This window comes from Nyctereutes procyonoides, unplaced genomic scaffold (genome assembly GCF_905146905.1).
Source record: "Nyctereutes procyonoides isolate TBG_1078 unplaced genomic scaffold, NYPRO_anot_genome, whole genome shotgun sequence".
Taxonomy (NCBI): domain Eukaryota; kingdom Metazoa; phylum Chordata; class Mammalia; order Carnivora; family Canidae; genus Nyctereutes; species Nyctereutes procyonoides.
Genome location: NW_026575132.1, coordinates 6914313 through 6935205, shown reverse-complemented (window position 1 = coordinate 6935205; position 20893 = coordinate 6914313).

Below are 20893 nucleotides of genomic sequence, written 5' to 3'. Positions count from 1 at the left end.
AAAAATTCAAAAAAGTTTAAAACCTGGTGAAGTTTAACAACTGGTATCCATTGTGTGTAATATGTACAATATGTAATATGCACCTGTGTACTCTGCATAGTTTTGATCACGAGAGCAGAATGTAATTTACACGGGGATCACTTAGTGCTAACAGAATCACCAAGGAAGAACTGTTGATGTGCCAGATATCTAGGCTATTGCTACTCAAAATTGTGGGCTGGAGATCAGCAGCATGGGTGTCACTGGAGTTTCTTAGAAATGCAGATGCTGGGTTTCGCCCCAGACCTACTGCATGAGGATCTACGTTTTAGTAAGATCTTCAGGTGATTTATATATGTATTCAAGTTTGAGAAATGACCGTCTAGGGCACCACTCCATTCCCAATGTGGTAAGGTAACTCACATGGCTCATAAGAGGGATGGAAGTACTTACTGAGCTATAGAAGTAAGAGGGCCTAATGACACAGGCAAGAGATAATTACCCCCAGGATGGTACTTTATTTACTGAAACCTGGGGGAAATCAAGAGGAAGGGAAAAAAGGAAGGAAGCTTTTCTTTTGTTTTTGTATAAAACCAATGGCTTTTTCCAGTAAGGCTGTGCTAGGGACTAAATGCTTGTATCCCCCAAAACTCTTATGTTGAAACTAATTCCTAACATATGATGGTACTGGGAGACAGAGCCTTTGGGAAGTGATTAGGTCTGAGGATGGAGCCCCTGTAAATGGGATTAGTACCCTTAGAAGAAGATTCATGAGAGCTGACCCTTTCTACTCTCTGCCTTGTCAGGAAAAGATGGTCACCTGTAAACCAGGAACCAGGTAGGCCCACCTTCACCAGACACTGGATTTTACTGGCACTTTGATCTTAGACTTCTCAACCTCCAAAGCTGTATGGAGTAAATGTTTAAGTCACCCAGCCTATGGTGTCATATTCTGCTATGGCAACCTGAACTAAGGCTGGTTAGGTCAATGCAATTAATAAAGCTCAGAGATGTATACCCACGTCGCCTCTCCTACAGACTAGTTGACCCTGGTTGTAGGAGAACTGTGGACTGAACAGAGCCACACAGCCTATTAAAAATCCTCTCCCTGCCTTTATCATGTCCCAAGGGAAGAGGAGAACAGGGAGTCAACATAGTATAGGTTTACCAGTTGGCTTTAGAGTTTGTCCTATCCAGGTTATAAATCCAAGTCCTGAATTCATAACCTCAGTATTACACTTGATTTTGTGACCTTCATCAAGTTGTTTGATCTCTTGTCTGCTTTGGTTTCCTCATTGGTAGAATGGGGATAATAGTACCTACTTCAGTAAGTGGTGCTCCTGGTGAAGATTAACTGAGAGCATTCCTCCAAGGTAAAGTGCCTAAGTATAGTGTTAAGCAAATGCTGTTGATATAGTTTATTATTTTTATCATCATGAGGGTGGAGAGCTCTGTTGTCCTGGCTGAAATCGGAGGGGATGGAGATTAGTAGGTGGCTTGAGAAGTTTGGAAACAACTTTTGAGGGAATAAGAGAAGGAACTCCTCAGGGCCATTTAAGATGGCCTGATAGTCCCATAGGATTGTAGAATAGTCTCTCATAGTTCCACAGACCCTGTAGATGGAGAAGGTGTTCAGTTGGATTGATCTGCAGGTACAACGGAAGAAGCAAGAGGATTAGGGGATTGAGTGCAGTTGAAGTCTTGAAAGTACAGATTTGCTGTTCAAATCTTCAAATCACTTTAGAAAGAACTGGTATCACTTGGGTTAGAAGCACACTCTTTAAATTTTATTTCTCTGAAGACAGTGCATGATTCTGCCTCAAATACTTTAATGAGATATGCAGTCTAACACATTTTTATTTTCTTATGGGCATTTTTACATTTTCATTGCATTGAATAATCTTGAACAAATGACCCATTTGGCTTTTGCATTGATGAAATCATACTTTTAAGGGGATTTGAGAAATGTATTCTCAACTGTGCAGAGTATCTACAACTTAAGTCACAAGGACTTCATTAGTTCATCTGTTTATTTGACATTTATTTAAATAATGATTACTAGGCTAGCTGCTGTAAGTAGAGTTGAAAAGGTCCTTCCCTGAAAGATAGAGGAGAAAATATTGAGGTAACAGTAATAGAGGAGATAATGCCAAAACAAAGCTGCAAGTCAAGTTCTTGGTGAGTTCAGAGGACAGAGCTTCCTTCACGTCAAAGGAGGAGAGAGTGTGGTTAGGAGCGAGCTTGAGGAAGAAGGCAAACTTATATTTGAACTTAATTTTTTTTAATTTTTATTTATTTATGATAGTCACACACACAGAGAGAGAGAGGCAGAGACACAGGCAGGGGGAGAAGCAGGCTCCATGCACCAGGAGCCCGACGTGGGATTCGATCCCGGGTCTCCAGGATCACGCCCTGGGCCAAAGGCAGGCGCTAAACCGCTGCGCCACCCAGGGATCCCTGAACTTAATTTTTGAGGAAGAGTTAGAATTGCCCATATGGTGCTACAAAGGAAAGTTAAAGTACTTTGGCAAGGTAGCAGAAACTTGGGTTGTGTCTAAGAAAGTGTGGGTGGGTGGGCAGGCCCAGTGATAATAAATAGTGGAAGATCAGATGTAGCCCCAAGAAGTTATGTCCAAGTATGTCATATATATATTCATATCTGAATCTCCTCCATCAAGAAAACTTCCTTCCTTCCTAGGTCCCCAATCCATCTTTACTAAACAAATGAATGAATGAGATATATCTCATTGGCTTCAGTTTATGGAAATCTTCCAAGGCCATTCTTTAAACTTTATAGGCAATGAGTAACTACTAACAATTCAGCATTCATTTATTCAACAGATATTTATAGAAGAAGTCTTTAAAGGAAGATTAATATCCTTAGGTTCATTTCTTTGGTCCAAAGCATTGATTTATATAAAGAATTTATCCAGCAAGTGTTCTCAGAGCAGAATTAGTTCAGAGAAGATACTCCAATTGATTAAATCATAGCCCCCACCCAACACACTTCTCTCAACTCCTTCAACTGTGACACTGTGGTCCCTTTGTTGGTCATTGCTGCCACACTAGCCCACCACTCCAGGATATGGGCCAATTATGGGAGGAATTGATATGAAGCTGGTTTTGTGTTCTTTAAATTACTTACTTGTTTACTTCTTTCCCTAAAAAGTCTTAACATTTTTTTTAATATCACAAAAGGATCTAGAATATTCTGTAATTTTCAGGAGGAAATGGTTTAGCAAAACTTCCAAAGAGCATGGCTAATTTGACTTGCAGTCTGAGGGGCTTCCTGGACATTTTCCACATGAAGAGTTGGGATGGATGAGCTGTCAGTGTTGTTTTTAGAGTGTGGCACTATAGCTCTCTGGCCAGTCACCCCAAAAGATCAAGTATGCATGTCGTAATAAGGTAAGGAAACAGAAGCAGTTAATGCTCTGCAAATTTTAATGATATTTCTGTCTCCACTCAAAATTATATATGGATCCAGCTTTTAATATTTGTCTTACAGGAAAAAAAATCCTCTTTTTGCTCTAATAAGGAAGTTGGTAATTAGATGCTAATGTCATTTATCTCTGTTCAAAAAAGGCTATTATTAAAGAGGGTCAAGCTGTCTAGTCCCTTTGATGCAGTTACTGAATTCAGTCCTTGGAGGTTTACCATGGCATACCTGGGATCAATCCCTCCCTTCAAAGTTTCAAATGATTTGGAATTTCTAGGGGGGGAAAAGTGGGCTGAAAAGGGATGGACGCTAGCTGATTATGACTTGATATTATCTTGGATAAAAAGTAAAAGAGCATGAAGGAAAACCCTGTTTGAATGCAATGCTGTTTTATTGTGTGCTGAAATTAATGTCTTGCTAGTTTTAACAATAATCACTTAATTAACAGTAGTATAGCAGAGAGAAGAGAATCATCCCTGATTTTGGCAAGATCCTAAAACTGTGAGGTATGGGCAAATAAAGAGTGTTGTCATGATTAGAACCTTGGTGTTCAAAAGGAAAAATTATGAAATCTACATTCATTCAATGAACAATTTAACAACATGCCTTACATTTGATTAGTGCTTTATAATTTCCCAAACACGTTAGCATCTACTTGCTTGTTTGTTCCTCACAACAAACTTATGAGGTAGACATTTATTATGCCTGTTGTACAGAGGAGAAAATTAAGGCTCGGTGAGGTTAGGTGGCAATGCCATCATTTGAACCATGGCTGATCTGACTCCAAGCTGATGCTCTTTCCATTGATGCATCTATTCAGTATTATTTTTTAAACTATTTTTAACTATTTGGGGCACCTGGGTGACTCAGTAGTTGAGCATCTGCATTTGGCTCAGGTCGTGATCCCAGGGGAGGGGATCAAGTCCCATATCCAGCTCTCCACAGGGAGCCTGCTTCTCCCTCTGCCTCTATATCTGCCTCTCTCCGTATCTCTCATGCATAAATAAATAAAATCTAAAAAACACCCAATAAACTATGTTAACCATTGAAATTAGTTTCAACCCTGTTGTTCTGGACTAATGAGAAATATGTCTTTTTTTTTTTTTTTTGATAGGTGTTATGTTCTTACCAAAATCCTTTAGGCCTGATAAAGTCAAAAAGTCAACAGGAGACCAGGAGAATGGAAAACCTTAGCATATAGAAATAAATATGTATTTTTAATGTTTGATAGAGAGTGAACTAAAAGGACAGAAAAAAAGAATGGAAAACGCTCGCCAAAAGGCTGTTCGCAGGGAAAACATATGACTTATTGACAGATGAAGCACTCTATGGAAATGAGATAATAATGGAAACCTGTAAATGATTAATGCCTTGGTGCATGTGTATTCTGACAAAGACAAAACTGCTTTCATGAGGTGAAGCAATACGCCCAGCACTGAGGGGAAGTAATGAGCACTAAATTTTAAGAATCTCCCATAGGTTGTTTTCATATACCATGGGTGAACCCCTTGGTATTTCTTTCTGTGGTCTTGTGAGCAGTAGATTTGATGGTGTGCAAATCTTTATTGACTATTTAATGACTCCCTTTCCCCATTCAGATCTTACGATAGTGTCCTAGGTTAGTTAGCAAAATATTTTACTTTTTGTGGATATAAGTGGAATGCTTCTTGCTCCCTGCTTGCTCTCTTCTGGGCCTCCCTGCCCTGGCACAGTCAGGTGCTGTTATCTGGTGAAGCCCTTTATTTCCTCCTTCCCTTGGCTGGCTCCTGCTTTGTCTTTGGGAATGTGCTCTTTTTAGTTCTTTTGGAAGCCACTGGTTAGGCGCTGCATTGATGATGCTCTCCCAGCACCTGGCCGCACTCGCCTCTTCCCCATTTGTGTTGAAGTTGCCCATTCGCTCATGTGTCTTCCTGAGTGGCCTTGGAAAGGCATGAGCCCATGGGTGGGGCCCAAAACCTGTGTGCTGCTTGGTGCATGTGTGCCGAGGGGCTCAGTGAGTGACGGCCCTCCTGAATTGTCTCAGACAGTCGTGCAAGCACTTCTAGGCAGTAAAGCAAGCAGGCACATTTATTTTTCTTCTTTTTTTTCCCTCCCTTTATTTCTTTAGTCTAAATTTATTTATAGTTTAAATTCAATTTGCCAACATATAGTATGACACCCAGTGCTCATCACATCATGAGGCAGGCACATTTCTAAGCAAATAATTCTTTGGTATTAGTTGACAAGCTGTGAAAGTATCCAATGTCATCATGAAATTGAGGAAATCATATAAATCTCTGTTCTGTGAAAAAGCTTTGTTCAAGAAATTCTATTTCCTACAATCTTCTAGGCTTCTGACAGGGGGCAGCAGAACCCATGAAAACTAAAGTTGGCTGCTTTTAACTGGTGGTTTGCAGTTGGAATCAGGCCTTTAATTTTCAGCAGAAACCAGCTCTTGATATCTCACAAACCTCACTATGGAATAAAGACTTTAAGGTAAAGGCTAGCTTTTATTAATTCAATATTCTTTGAAGGCACTACAAATAATTTACTGTTTTTTTTAAATTAATTTATTTATTCATGAGAGACACAGAGAGTGAGACAGAGACATAGGCAGAGGGAAAATCAGACTTCCCACAGGGAGCCCGACGTGGGACTCAATTCTGGATCTTGTGAGCCGAAGGCAGATGCTCAACCGCGGAGCCACCCAGGAGTCCCTACTGTTTTGTTTTGTTTTAAGGAATAACGGTTTATTACTGTTTTATTTTTAAAAAGATTTTATTTATTCATGAGATACAGAGAGAGAGAGAGAGAGAGAAAGGCAGAGACACGGGCAGAGAGGGAGAAGCAGGCTCCATGCAGGGAGCCCGACGTGGGGACGTGGGACTCGATCCCAGATCTCCAGGATCAGGCCTGGGCTGAAGGTGGCACTAAACTGCTAAGCCACCTGGGGCTGCCTGGTTTATTATTGTCTTAATGCAAATAACCATCTCCCTCACTTTTTGCTGGGTAGGAAAAACTCACTCTTTTTCCTTGGATCCCATAGATTCAGGATTCAGTCCCACAAGACCCCCCTGCCACACACACACACTTCACATGCCAGATATAAGTCCCCAATTGTTACCGTATTCTGACCTACTGACTGGAAATTGGGGTTCCCACAAACCTCTCTTTGAGATCAATAATTTGCTAGAATGGCTTGCAGAACTCAGGGAAATGCTTACTTACATTTACTGGCTGCTTTATTATTATTATTATTATTATTATTTTAAAGATTTTATTTATTTATTCATAGAGATGCTGAGAGAGAGGCAGAGACACAGGCAGAGGGAGAAGCAGGCTCCATGCAGAGAGCCTGACGTGGGACTTGATCCAGGGTCTCCAGGATCACGCCCTGGGCTGCAGGTGGTGCTAAACCACTGTGACACCGGGGCTGCCTACTGGTTTATTATGAAAGGATGTGATAAAGGATACAGATGGACATCCAGGTGGAAGAGATGCATGGGACAAGGAATGTGGGAAGGGGCCCAGAGCTTCTATACCCTCTCCCAGAGCACTACTCTCCCAAACCTCTACATGTTCACCAACCTAGAAGCTCCCCAAGGCCTGTATCTTTGGGATTTTTATGGAGGCTTCATCATGTATCGTGATCCATCGTTAACTCCTTTTCCAACCCCTCTCCCCTTCCTGAAGATAGGGCATGGGGCTGAAATTTCTAGGCATCTAGTCATGACTTGGTGTTTCTGATGACCAACCGCCATCTAGAAGCCCCAACAAACATTGCCTCCTTAGAACAAAAGGTGCTCCCATCACCCACTAAATGCCAAGGGATATAGGAACTCTGTTAAGAACTGGGGTCAAAGACCAAATATTACAGCAAAAGACATTCCTAGTGCTCTTTTCACTTAGGATATTACTAGAGTTTTAGGAGCTCTACGCCAGGAACAAGGGGCAGTGGCCTATGTACTTCTTTTCCCCCACAATTATAAAATATTAAAAAGGTGCCTATTTTTTTTGCCAGTGACTTATAAAATGATGCTAAGACCTGAGATATTTCCAATTGGTATTAGGGAGACTATCAAGATGTGTAAATTATTAACACATGCTGGGGCTAATCCTCCCCTCACCCCACCCTGGGGATGATAAAGAAAAAAAAGACATAAATAAGAAAATACAACATAATGAAAGCAATTGAGATAACTACAGTAAATAGCCAGAGCCTAAATTGTCCCTCCTCTGCCCATTATGTGACTCTTTTGGTGTTGGTCCCATGCCACCCATGGTGTGCCCATGTCACACCTTTCTGTATAGTAACCAATGCATGGCCTGGCATGTGGCAGGCAGGTGCTCAGCAAATTTGTGAAGTTGAACAAACACTCTGGCCTGATCATAAATATGCAACTTCTCCAGGGGAGTTCTTGAGTTGTATATCACATAAATACATACAGTTGAGGAATTTGCACTCAGAAACATGATCTCTGTAGGCATATACTATCCCAGGTCTAACTTTAGGGACTCTGTTAATGTGCATGCTTGCCTTCCTTCCTTCCTTCCTTCCTTCCTTCCTTCCTTCCTTCCTTCCTTCCTTCCTTTCTTCCTTCCTCCCAGTAATCTCTATGCCCAACATGGGGCTCAAACTCACAACCCCGAGGTCAAGAATCACATGCTCTATTGAGTGAGCCAGCCAGGTGCCCCAATATGTCATTATTTTAAATGATGTGAAGATGAGCAGGGGATAGAAAAGGGGCAAGATTCCATGTGGTTGCCTGTTGGGTTTGCACAGATAAGAGATGTGCAGGTGAGCTGGGTCTAGTTGGCAGAAATTTGTCCCACAGCCACGCAGTCGGCCTGCAATCAGGAGTACAAATGAAATTAGCGAGGTATCCTAAAGTCCTCTGGTGTCCTTCTCCCTCTCAGTCTAGAAATCAGTTCTAGTTTTCTTCTCTCCCTCTTTCCAGCATTGGTGCAGTATCTTTGTTATACAGGGCTTTCCATCTTTTTATTATGTTAATGGTTAGACCTTTGTCCCCCATCCCTGTCTGTTAGGTTCTCTCCATAATTTTCAGAGGAAGATTTCAAAACTAGGTTTTTGTCAATTAATAAGAGCCTGACCAATTTCTTCTAATAATCACTCAGAGCCTCTTACACTGACTTCACCTTTGTTTTGTTTTTCATTTGCTTAGCAACTTCATATGATTCATCCTATTTGTAGAGACAGTAATTCTCTTAAGGAACAGGACAGGTATTAAAAAGTCTCTCCTAGCAGATGAGTTAGATGAGACTCCGAGAGGGGATGTTCTGGGCCTGTTGTTCACCTAGATCATTAATGGTAGAACTGGGATGAGAAAACCCTTATCCAGACTCGTCTGCAGCAGCTCATGCTGCTCACTCATCAGCGGGGCCTGGCTTAGCAGGAGTGTGGGAGAGATGCTGAAATATGGGGTCAAGGGAAGGTGTGCATGTTTGAGCTTAGCACAGTGCCCAGCTTAGTGCTGCCTTCAGTATTGGCAGGATGCCATGGGGGGCTCAGCCATGGGATTAGTGGAGAGCACGGAGGACATTCACAGAAAGGGATGTGGGTAGAGACATGTTCAAGAAGGTAGAGATCAGGGGAACAGTCTTCCAGAGGCATAGAACATTTGAGGGTTATTTACTGGGCCAGGATTATGTGTTTTATGTTCTCCAGTTGCCACCACAGCCTTGGCAGTAGGTATCATGACTTCCATTCCTCAGATGGGATCACTGAATCACAGGGCAATCAAGCAACCCCTAGGCTAGCTGCTCCAAAGACCTCCTAGGACACCACTCACGTGAAGTCCCTGGAGTGTTGCAATGTCACGTGGCTCTTATGAGGCCGAGTCCAGATTCACACCTAGGCTGCTTGGCCTGCAGTCTAGGTTCTTAGCACCCCTTCTACTGCATTTCCCAAGACAACTTTCCTGGACACTAACATTGCCCAGTCAGGCCCTGTTCATCTATGTCTCCAATGCAACAAGGAAGTACATTGCACAGTTTATGGTGGCAGGGGAGAAAAATGAGGGCTGGACTCAGAGTCAGAGGCTGAGGTTTGAGTCCTAGGTCTGCTCCTGACTTGTGCAATCTTGGCCAGTCATCACACCTCTCCACGTAGCCATTTGCATCTATAACGTGAGGAGATGGGTGTACCCCTCTCTCAGGTTTAGGGTGAGGACTCTGTGAGATTAATGAATGTAAAAGTGCTTTGTAGGCTCTAAAGGTCTGAACAAATGTAAAGGTTAGTACAAATCAAGGGAACAAATGGAGCCAGCAGGCAGCTATTTATTATTTGGGCTGATATGTATGCAGAGTATTGACTTTTTATGCCTCATTTGCTTCCGTGAAAAATGTACAAGTGACGGTATCTTGAATCTGCAAATAGAAGATGAGGCCTTTGTGTGTGCTGTGGGTACTGCGGCGGCTGAGGGAGGAGGCCAGGAAATGAAAACCATGTGGCTATGAGTTGGGCCTTGAAGCTTTAAACTTCCCCCACAAGGAAGAAGAAAATATGCTAGATGTTCTTGGGTGATGATGATGAGAAATACGAACCAAGCCTACATTCCCTGACTTCTTGTATTTCTCTTGAGCAAAATCACATTTCGTTTGTTGAAATGTGACAAAATTGGGCAGAATCAGAGGCTCAGGATGCTGTAGTAAAAAAGAGTTATAAAATTTAAATAAGTCTTAAGTGAATTGGACTCAGGCATTTTCTGGATTAAAAAGAAGAACTGCAGAAACTAGGATCTTGTTTTTTGTTGTTGTTTTGTTTCTTTTTTTACTATCTTCTGCTATGGTGGCCATGACCGTATGCAAAAGTGCGCATACTTATAATTGTAATTTTTAAAGATAAAGAGCAAAGAAAGTTCCTTTTTAACCTTTCATTTCCTCACGAACCCACCATTGCAGGAAGGATCCAGCTAGGATATCTAGAAAGGCACACTCAAGAGGTCCCATCCATATGAATCTGTTGTCCGAGGACTATAAGGTAATGGCATTTATCAGAGTGTGAATGAAGAAAACAGGAGGACACTTATGAGTCAGGTGTAGCTGCGAGGCAGGAAGGAAGTCAAAAGACTCTTGACCCCAGCTTGGAAAGTGGAGTTGGCTAGAAGTACCATACAAATATGTGGGTGTATGTGGGGAGTGTGGGGTAGAATTTAATAACATACAGGAGCTTTGGTCAAATATAAACGATACATAGCTCTCACACCAAAAGGATTGAAGCAGATCAGAGATGTAGTGGTATTTGTCATGTGAAGCTCCCTAAACAGATTTAAACCATGTATCTGAATTAAAGAAGCAGCTTCTCAAACATCTACTTTAACAGAGAGCTTTCACCCTAAGTGACTGAGATTAGCCACAAATCCCTCATAAAACCAAATTAATGAGATGATCCCTGGTTATTGAGAAAAGGAACTGGGGGAAAAAAGGGAAAGTGATTTTTCTCATAAAAAATGGTCAGTAGTTTTACAATTGAATTTGGAGACAATTCATTGACTCCTAGGACCTGGAATAACTTCAAAGATTTTTTCATCCAATGCCCCCCCCCGCCCCCCGCCCAGATGAGTAAACTGAGACCCAGAGAGATTCAAAGTCTTGCCCAAGGCCCTCCATGAACCAGCTTTGAGCTCCAGTGTCCTCTGTCTGCACCCTGGATAAAAAGATCAATGAGGTTTCCTCCTGAGCCTGGGATTTAGGATGAAGGGCAGTTGCTCTGGGATAAAAAGAAGGCTTTTTAAATATTCTCTCATTTAAAAAGTTTGCATTTAACATCTGCTACAGAGGGAGGAAAATAAATTCCAACTGGCCTCCTTTTTCATTTTATTTCATTTCTCATTTAAGAGTGGGGGTGGGAAGAGGGGCTGGAAGTTGAAAGACAGTAACATGAGCCATGAAACACACTGTGTGACCCACAATTAGAAAGTGAAATGCTTTACAGATGCCTCCAAAGGAAGGAAGGAAGGAAGGAAGGAAGGAAGGAAGGAAGGAAGGAAGGAAGGATGAAAAGAAAAAAGAAAAGAAAGAGAAAAAAGAAAACAGAGGAAAAGGCAGTCTTGAATCAGGGTATACCTTTCTACCTTCCATATCAACCAGGTAAAAAAATCAAATGCTAATAAACAATATGTCCACTAGAATCCTTCTCGAGTGTTTATTCACTTGGCACAAGTGATAGTAGAGTATATACGTGACATATGCTTTGTATTCAAAAGACTTCTGCACCTCTTCCTCGTAGTTCTGAGCTAATCAAAGTGGATGTTTTTGTAGGTTCTTTCTTCATAAATCTAGAATCAGACTCAGAATCCCAAGCACAGAGAGGGGCTGGTGTGTGATTAGTTGCTGTCAAAGGAGTAGGACTTGAACTTGTCAAGCTAGTCAGAGCAGATGAAAGTCCATTCTTGGGATTGGCCATCTCTTTACATGGTACCCACTACCTATTCAGCTTGGCAGCAAACTCCCCCTATAGTTAGCTGCCTTTCCCACTAGGGACCTTGTCAAAAGAATATTTATTTATATATTTGGAAATGGAGGGGCAGAAGGAGAGGGAGAGAGAATCTTAAGCAGACTCTATGCTGAACATGGAACCTGATCTGGGGCTCGAATTCACATCCTTGAGATCATGGCCTGAGCCAAAACCAAGAGTCAGATGCTCAACAGACTGAGCCACCCAGGCACCCCTCTGGTTTTTTAAAAAAATATTTACTGATTTATTTTTAGAGAGCCCACTAGGCATTTTTAAAAAATTAAGCCAGAACAAATCTAAGAGAAGCCTGGAAGATCAGGATAGATATTCTCTCTTTTTTTAATCTTTTAAAGATTTTATTTATTAGAGAGAGAGAGAGAGCACAAGCAGGAGGAGTGGCAAGCAGAGGGGGAGGGAGAAGCAGACTCCCCACTGAGCAGGGAGCCCCATGTGGGGCTCTATCCCAGGAGCTCAAGATCATGACCTGAGCCTAAAGCAGATGCTTAACTGACTGAGCCACCCAGGAGCCCCCAGGATAGATATTCTTTGATGATATTCTGAAGAGATTTAGTTAGTATGAGAGATTTTTCAGTTATTGGTGAACATGGACAGATATATTTTATTCATTTTGGATTATAAGTGATAAGGGTGGATGTTTTATTTCCCCCAGAATATTGGTGATTTCACGTGTCTCAATTAAAAATCTGTTTGGTCTGGGCACCTCGGTGGTTCAGTCTCTTAAGCATCTGCCTTCAGCTCAGGTCATGATTCCAGGGTCCTGGGGTCAAGGCCTATGTCAGGCTCTCTCCTCAATGGGGAGTCTGCTTCTCCCTCTTCCTCTGTGCTTGTTCTCTCTCTCTCTCTCTCTCTCTCTCTCTCTCTCTCTTTCTCAAATAAATAAAATCTTAAAAAAATCTTTAAAAAATCTGTTTGGTCACACATAACAGAAAACTCCATTTACAGAAGCTTAAATACATGTGTTTCAATTTCTTACTTATCTAGAAGTCTGAAGTAGGAGTTTGATGATGGTGGTTTAGTAGCTAGAGGTAGTAGCCAGCATCTGGTAAATCTCTAGGCCTTGCCCTTATAGTTGCACTACATCAAACAGTAACCAACATACCTAAATAGTAGACAGGAGGAAGGGGGATAAGAGGAGCAGCTGAGACCAACTCTTCCTTTTTAAAAAATATTTTCTTTATTTATTCATGAGAGATGCAGTCTCTCTTTGCTTTGTATCACACAATGGAGTTCCAATTTCACACATTTACAAGTATGATTGTTACAGTTAGCATTGTATATTTAAATACAGAGATTTTTACATTATTTCCCCTTGCTTCTTTACCTCTGTCTTGAGAGCCTTATAGTTTCTGTACAGTTTTCTTTGAAATGGCCGCTGGCACCTACTTTCTTAAAAGAAGTGTTGTTAATGGAGCCCTGGCTGACTCAGTCAGTAGAGCACGTGATTCCTGATCTCAGGGATGTGAGTTCAAACCCCACACTGGGCATAGAGCTTACTTAAAAAAAAGAAAGCATTGTTAAGACCAACCCCAGATGTTTGCCTCCAGGGTTCTGACATGTGCTTGTCAGAACCACATTAGTTTCCTGGTACATGATATATCTTCATGAACAGCTGGAAGTAATTTTCAATCTAAGCATTTCACATTTCATGGATGGGTGAACTTTACAATCACTTTTGAAGCACAACTATTCTAAAAGCTCATACATCTTTGATTGGACTCTTGGCTAATCCCATCCATTTCATTGATGCTTAAAATATTTAAAAATTCCAAAAGGGTCCTTTCCAGAGTTGTAAAAGAGATATAAGAAAGGTACAAAGAAAACAAAAATCATGTCTTCTCTTGTCCCTCTCAGTATAATCAGTGTAGTCTCTATATAACAGCTAAAGCGATTCTTCAAAACAAAAAGGAGACTAGGTCATGCTTCTGTTCTCCGTCCTCAGGGGCTTCTAGTCATCCTCCTTTCAATGGCTTTCTGGGCCCTATGTGACCCGGACTCTGCCTGTCTCTTACATTTTTCTATATCCCTCCTCACTCTGCTGTGGCCACACTGGCCCTCTCTTATGTCCCTTAAATAAGCCGACCATTTTTTCATCTCAGGCCTTTGCCCTTGCCTTTCTTTTGGCCTGGGATTCTTTGTTCTCAGCTATTTTTGTGTCTTGCTCCTACCATTATTCAGGTCTTTGCTCACGTGTCACCTTCTCAGTGAGTTTTTCCTGGTGGCATAGGTGGCACTCTACTTTCCTTGGTTTTTCTTAGGTTCCTCTCTTGCTACCTCTCTGCTGGCTGTGTGAAGTATCATTCTCTGTCCTCTCTAATCTGCTTTATTATTTTTTTTTACAAGGCTTTTGTTTGAAGCTGACATTATATTCTATATTTATTGGTTGACTTGTTTATTATGTGTTCCCTGCTAGAATATGAACTCAGCAAGGGCAGGAACTTCTTTATCCTTGGTGCCTAGAATGGTGTCTGGGCGTCTGGCATCAGTAGCTATACAATAAATATTAATAAATATTTGTTGGATGAAGGAATAGGAGTTTTAAAGAACTGGTTCAACCTATCAACTATTCAGAAGACTAGTAACTGGATCAGAGCTAGTCGGGCAGTTGTTTGCTTATTTATTTTTATCCCCTGAGCACACTGGTACTTTATTTAATTTATAAGAATAAAACAATAAAAATTCTCAAGTCAAACAATATTTCATTGAAATATGGTCTTTCTTAAACCATTTATTTAACAAATATTTATGAAGTGCCTCTGCCTTAAGGAGGTGCCAATGATTTTTCATATTTAATGTGTGATAGCTAGATTTCCCCATAGACTTTAACTCTACATTAACTATTAATAAAATGGACCAGGAGAAAGGTTTCTAAACATTCCTTAGGACTCAGTTTTTGGCCCTGTTTCATGAACATGTTTTATTGATGACATGAATGAAGCTATAGGAAGCTCTTTGACCAATTTAGTAGATAGGGAACCACTTAACTCAGTACTATTACAGACTCAGGATCCTAAAATGCCTTGACCAGCCTGAAGTAATGAGATATCCCACCAAAGAGAAAAAAAATCATTTGGTAAGAAGACATGCTCCAAGAGGGGAACTGAGGTTGATTGGTAACATATTGGGAAAGATTTAGAATTACAGTCACTGTGACTCAATAGTATGTTTATTACTAAGATGAAAGTGGACTTAGGCTAATCTAATAATAAAACTACTATATTATTAATAGCTAATATATTTTCATGACATGGTCAAATAAAAAAACAAATCCAGACTTAGTAAGGGGACACTTTATTGGAAAGGATCATTGTAAGGAGGGGAGAAGAGACAATTGCAGTAAGGGGAGGGAGACCATTGCTGCAATAGGGAGAATGCTCTGACCATAAGACTGGCAACCACTTCCAGAGTCCAATGAAAAGAGTTTTCTTTTACATACAGGAGTAAACAAAGAGCCAGGTGTGGGGGACGTGAGATAAAAGAGCGATATGGTGGGAAGTGGAGCAGAAAATGTTCTCCCCTAAGGCCAGTCCATTCTCAGGAGGGGTGGTATGCTGACTCAGGTGGAGATGGGTAGAAGTTCAGGGGCCTGGAGGAAGGAGAGAACCAAAGTGTGGTTGGGAAGAGCAGTTTAGCTAATCATTTAGGAGGCAAAGGGAATTTTGAGGGTCTGTGTTTGGCCTTGTAAACAAGGGGGCATCCATGAGTCTTATCAAAATTCTATGGGGAAAAATGGTTCTTTGTATTAAATTATTCTCCAGAACACAAAGAAGGAGGTTTCCTGACCTTCATTGTTTTCCAGGATCACAGGGCTTGGGTACAATTCAACATTTATATAATGTATAAATTATAGAATGCATAGTGTACCAATTTTAATTATAATATATAGCTGTTACATATAAGATATGCATATAACATATACATACATATTATATGCACACACATGTAACGGCTAGTGTAGTGTAATGTCAGTGGCCTCTTTCGTCTTGAGGAGCTTTATCTTAGTCAGATGACTGCTGGCTCAGAAGAGCAACACTCGCTCACAGGCCTCCATGTTATTTGGCCAACACATAGGTTTAAAGTTTTGTATAATGAAAGCCTGAAGTCAGAGCTTAAGTCTAGCTTCTACTACTCCCATCTTTACACTGCACCATTGCCACCTGTTTACCTTTAGTTGGGATCTGACCTCTGGAAGTGTCTAAATTTGCAACGCCTATTCATGCGTATTGTGAGTCCACCCTTTGAGGAATGTGGGCAAGCTGGATCATACTCAGGAAAAAAAACAACAAAGATGGCAAAAGAAGAGAAACAGTGCCATCATATGAGGAATTTGGAGATTTAGACTAGAGAAGATGGGGCAGAGGAAGGATGAGGGAGCCCACCTTGATCCCAAATACTAGAAGTGCTGCCATGTGGAAGAATTAGACGTGTCACAAAAGAGTAGGACCAGGACAAGTGAGAGGACATTGCAGGGAAATAGATATTGTACCAGCGTAAGGAAGCTCTTTCTAACTGAGCTGCCTTGGGACAGTGGGGTCTCCCCATCACTGGATGTTTTGCTGCAAAGCTTCCTGATGGAGCTGCAGGAGGGGATCTAACTATCGAGTGGGTGTGTTGGATTAAGGAGTTCCCTTCCTGGCATTAAGACTCTGATTTTGTGAAATAAAATATAAACCCATTATTTTGGCCTTCATTGACTTAGAAAGAGTTTAAATCCTGTTTAAACCCTGATGGGGTGGAATAATTTTTCCTTAATAACATTTTATAATGTTATTATTTTATAACATTTTATAAACTGCTTTCTAAAACATTTTGGAACCATCTTTAGGTTTTAACTACATAGAACCAATCCAGATAATTTATTATTGATTATGTATAGCACTATTCTCGAACTTTCATGGAGCAGTAACAGAATGTAGATGCATCAAAAAGAATAAAATACCTAAGAATAAATTTAACCAAGGAAGTGAAATATCTGTACACTGAAAACTATAAGAAATTAATAAAATAAATTAAAAAAGACACAAATAAATGGAAAGATATTTCACGATCATAAATTGGAAGAACAGAATGTAGAAGGAAAACACATTCTCCCAGGAGTAATCAAAGGTCATATGAAAAAGCTGATAAATCCATGAGGCAATAAGTGAACTAGAAGTTATGTTTATTTGTATCTTGTATGTTTACAAAGTAGAGTGAAATTAGAAAACAATGTGCCAATTGTCAGGAAAACTCAGTAAAAAGGGGGGCTAAGGGAGTACAGCAAAAGCATGGTTTACATACAAAGTATCAGAACATAAAACAAAAATTACTAACCAAGTAATTGAAACCAGACTGTATTAGAAAAAGAAAGTCTGTATGATCTTTAAGCAAATTTTAAAGAATCATGGAAAACCTGAAGTAGGAGGAAGATCTTGAGTTTGCCCTTGAATGTTGGCTCTGAGAACAAATCAGGCTGGAGAGCAGCTGAGGTGGGAATGAGGTGTGTGGGGATCGGGGATGATAAGCAGACTGTCCAGTTGAGGGAGGATGCGTGCTGGGAGTGGAGGGGAAGATGATTATTGGATGGACCCATTGACATAGAAAACCAGGTAGGGGTGTTTGCACTCAGTGCAGTAAGTAGCTAAAGAATGAAATGATGTGAGAAATTTAAAAAAGCAGTTTCCATTTCATTCACTAAACATTTACTGAGCTCTTTATTCCACATGATGCATGCCCAAGATGCTGAGAACCCCTGTACCCAGAAGTATTTACAATTAAATAGGTGAGAAAGACAAGGAAACATTATAATTCCGTGTGGTAAGTTGTAGAGAGAAAGCACAGGCTGCATAGGGTGCAGAACAGGGTTGGGTGTGGGTGGCTCCCCTGCAGGTGGGGGGTTCGTGTGATGCCACAGAAGGCCTCAGGCGAAGAAATGTGAACTGAGTTTTGAAAGACAGGCTTGTGAGGTTTGGGGGGATAGGCTTGCCTGCAAAGTGGTCAACATGTACAAAGTGATCTGGAGAATAAGTGGGGGTGTTGGGAAGGTCACAGGAGCTGGAGTGCAGGACTTGGGAGGGTAGGTGAGGGGACAGGTGTGCGTGAGAGGTGGGCCAGCCAGGTGAAGAAAGCACTTACGTAATACCAATATTAGCAAATAGGTATTCGCTGTTACTTCTCAGGTAATTTTTTAAAAAAGATTTTTAAAAATTTATTTTAGAGAGAGAGCAGGGAGGCTAGCAAGGGAGGGGCAGAGGGAGAGGAAGAGAATCTCAGGCAGACTCTGTGCTGAGCATGGAGCCCAACACAGGGCTGGATCTCGTGACCTGAGCTGAAACCAAGAGTCAGATGCTTAACTGAGTCACCCAGGTGCCCCCTTTTAGGGTAATTTTTTAAGGGTAAACCAAGCTGCAGGAATGAATGAGATTGTGGAGGGACTGAGAGAAGGCAAAACAAAACTGGGGGGGGGGGGTCATGATTTTCTTTTAGGCACAGATAGTCATCTTCTACATACTGATCATTTGCTATAAAAGCAAAGTTCCTGTGGCCTCTGCGAGGAAACACTGGTGGACCTAGTTTAAGTCTTTATATCAAGGCAACAAAATACTCATTTTCTTGAAAAGAATTTTTTCATGATTTATAGGTTATTACTTAGAATCGGTAATATTTCTATTGTTTGTTAAAAATGCTTTCCCACAATTGGTGAAATAAATTGTGGCATATTCCTACAGTAAAATACCATAGCCATTAAAAATGATGCCATGGAGGAGTATATGATGACCTGGGGAACAGCTTATGTTGTATAAGTGGGGAAATAAAAAAGTACTATAAAACAATACCTACGATCTTATTTTTTAAAAAAGAAAAAAAAAAAAGAGGAGTGACTCTTTTTTGTCTGAGTTTCATCTTCCTCTTCAGGAAAATAAAAGTGTTAGATAATGGGTTTATTTCCCCCCCAAAAAACATTGATAAAACTGGATAAAATACATGAAACAACTGTTTTTGGTCATTGGGTTACACTTCAGAGCGTGCAGGACTGTGATCTCTAAGAGAAACACAGAAGCTGAGTCCCCAGTCACCCCAGCTTTCTGCCTGAGAGCATGTTCTGGACGGTGTGGCCCAGGCAGCCTGAGCAGCCTAGCTGTCTCGCTGAGTGGCATGTTGGCGGGTTGTGAAGGCAGAGATCAGTGTCCACTTTGTGCAGCAGAAAACTGAAGAAGAGGGAGCTGGACACAGGAGAGGGCCCTGGGGTCTGCAGGAGCATCCTCCTAGGATCCTTCAGCTAGCGTGGGCTGTCCCCCTGGCCGGGCTCCACAGGCTCCACAGCACCTGGTGGAGGGAGAGAGAGGATTCTGGGGGGGAAGGGGGAGAAAGCAGAACTGACTGGACGTAGGCAGTGCAGGACCTGGAGATGCCGAAGCTTTAGCTAAGCCAGGGAGTGGAGAGACTTTGAAAACTTCAGGGATTCAGTGAGGACCCCAGAAATGCCACGCCATAGGAATAAGACTCACAGTCGATTCAGGACAAAAACACCAAAACAATCTAACCCTAACACCACCTAAAAAATTTAAATCTGACCTGACCAAGAAGAATCGGCAGTAATGTAACCACTTGCCAGAAAAAAATCGATACCTTTAAAGGAAGCCAACATAATCCAGATTCCATACAAATAAATAAAGGTATGAATGATACCAAAGACTTCATTCACCTTAAAAATAAAACTGCCAGCCTGGGTGGCTCAGGTGATTAAGCAGCCGACTTCTGGTTTTGGTTTATGTCATGATCTCAAGGTCGTGGGATTGGGCTCTATGCTCTGCAGGAAGTCAGCTTTAAGATTTTCTCTCGCCCTCTGCCCCTCCCCCCCTGCTCCCTTTGCTTTCGTTCTCTCTCTCTCTGAAATAAATAATCTTAAAAAAATAAAAATAAAACTGCCAGTTATTTTACCAGCAAAATGGATTTATTCAGGGTAGCAGAGGTTTGCAACCCCAAACAAGCAAACTGCAGCAACACCACAGCAAGTCTACAGAGCAAAACAGGGAAACACTCTTTTATACAGGAAAGGAGGAGGTGGGGTGCTGGCCCTTGTAAACAAGAAATCTATTGGAATATCCTGGGAGTTGGAGTATGGTGGCTCTGATTGGCTGAGTTGTCACAGTCTCTCGTTGGCTGGGCTGTTGCTGGGGGAGGAGAAAAGCTGTCCTTCCTGCTAGGAGAGTAAGGTTGTATCCCTGTGCAAGATCTTTGTCTTCCTGTTGGATTTGCATATGATGAGTGGTGGGGTATGAGAGCTCCCCCTTCTAGCCTCTTGACTCCATTCTGAATGAGGTGTCCTCATTAATTTTATTTTTTTATTTTTAAGTAATCTCTATACCCAATATGGGGCTCAACAACCCTGAGATCAAGAGTCTTGGGAGCCACCCAGGTGCTCCTCCTTTTATTCATTTTTATAGCTCCTAATTATAACATTTTGTGACCTAGAAAGAATACCTTGTTTTCTGTTTGGCTTCCTTTGTGGTCTCTCTTCTTTCTTCCTCTTTTGTAGACCTGGAAACCAAATGATAGTTCAGCAGTAAAATATTTAATTTACATGGTCTTATTTAATGTTTAAAAATTCTTTTATGTAAGAAGGCTGTGTGGTATGTAGATATAAATATTTGAGTATTGTGTATCCTGTCATATCTCTCCTCCTAGCCTTACCTGCTCATTCTCACTCAAGATAAAAACCAGGTGGTGGACGAGTGCCACTATGTACCCCCCAGTAAAAGTACTGAAGGATCTCATGCCATTCTGGGTATTATGCTATATGTTGGCAAATTGAACTCCAATAAAAAAAAAGATATATTTTTCACCTGAAAAAAAAAGAAGGATCTCATGGCATGGAATAATAGTCACTAATTTTAACTTCTCATCAATTATAAGGAGAGAAATATCAGCAAGTTCTGTTGACCAGTACAAAATTACCTTGCGTTTAAACATATATATAATATATAAACAATAAATATATATTCTTTGCTATAAACAAAATA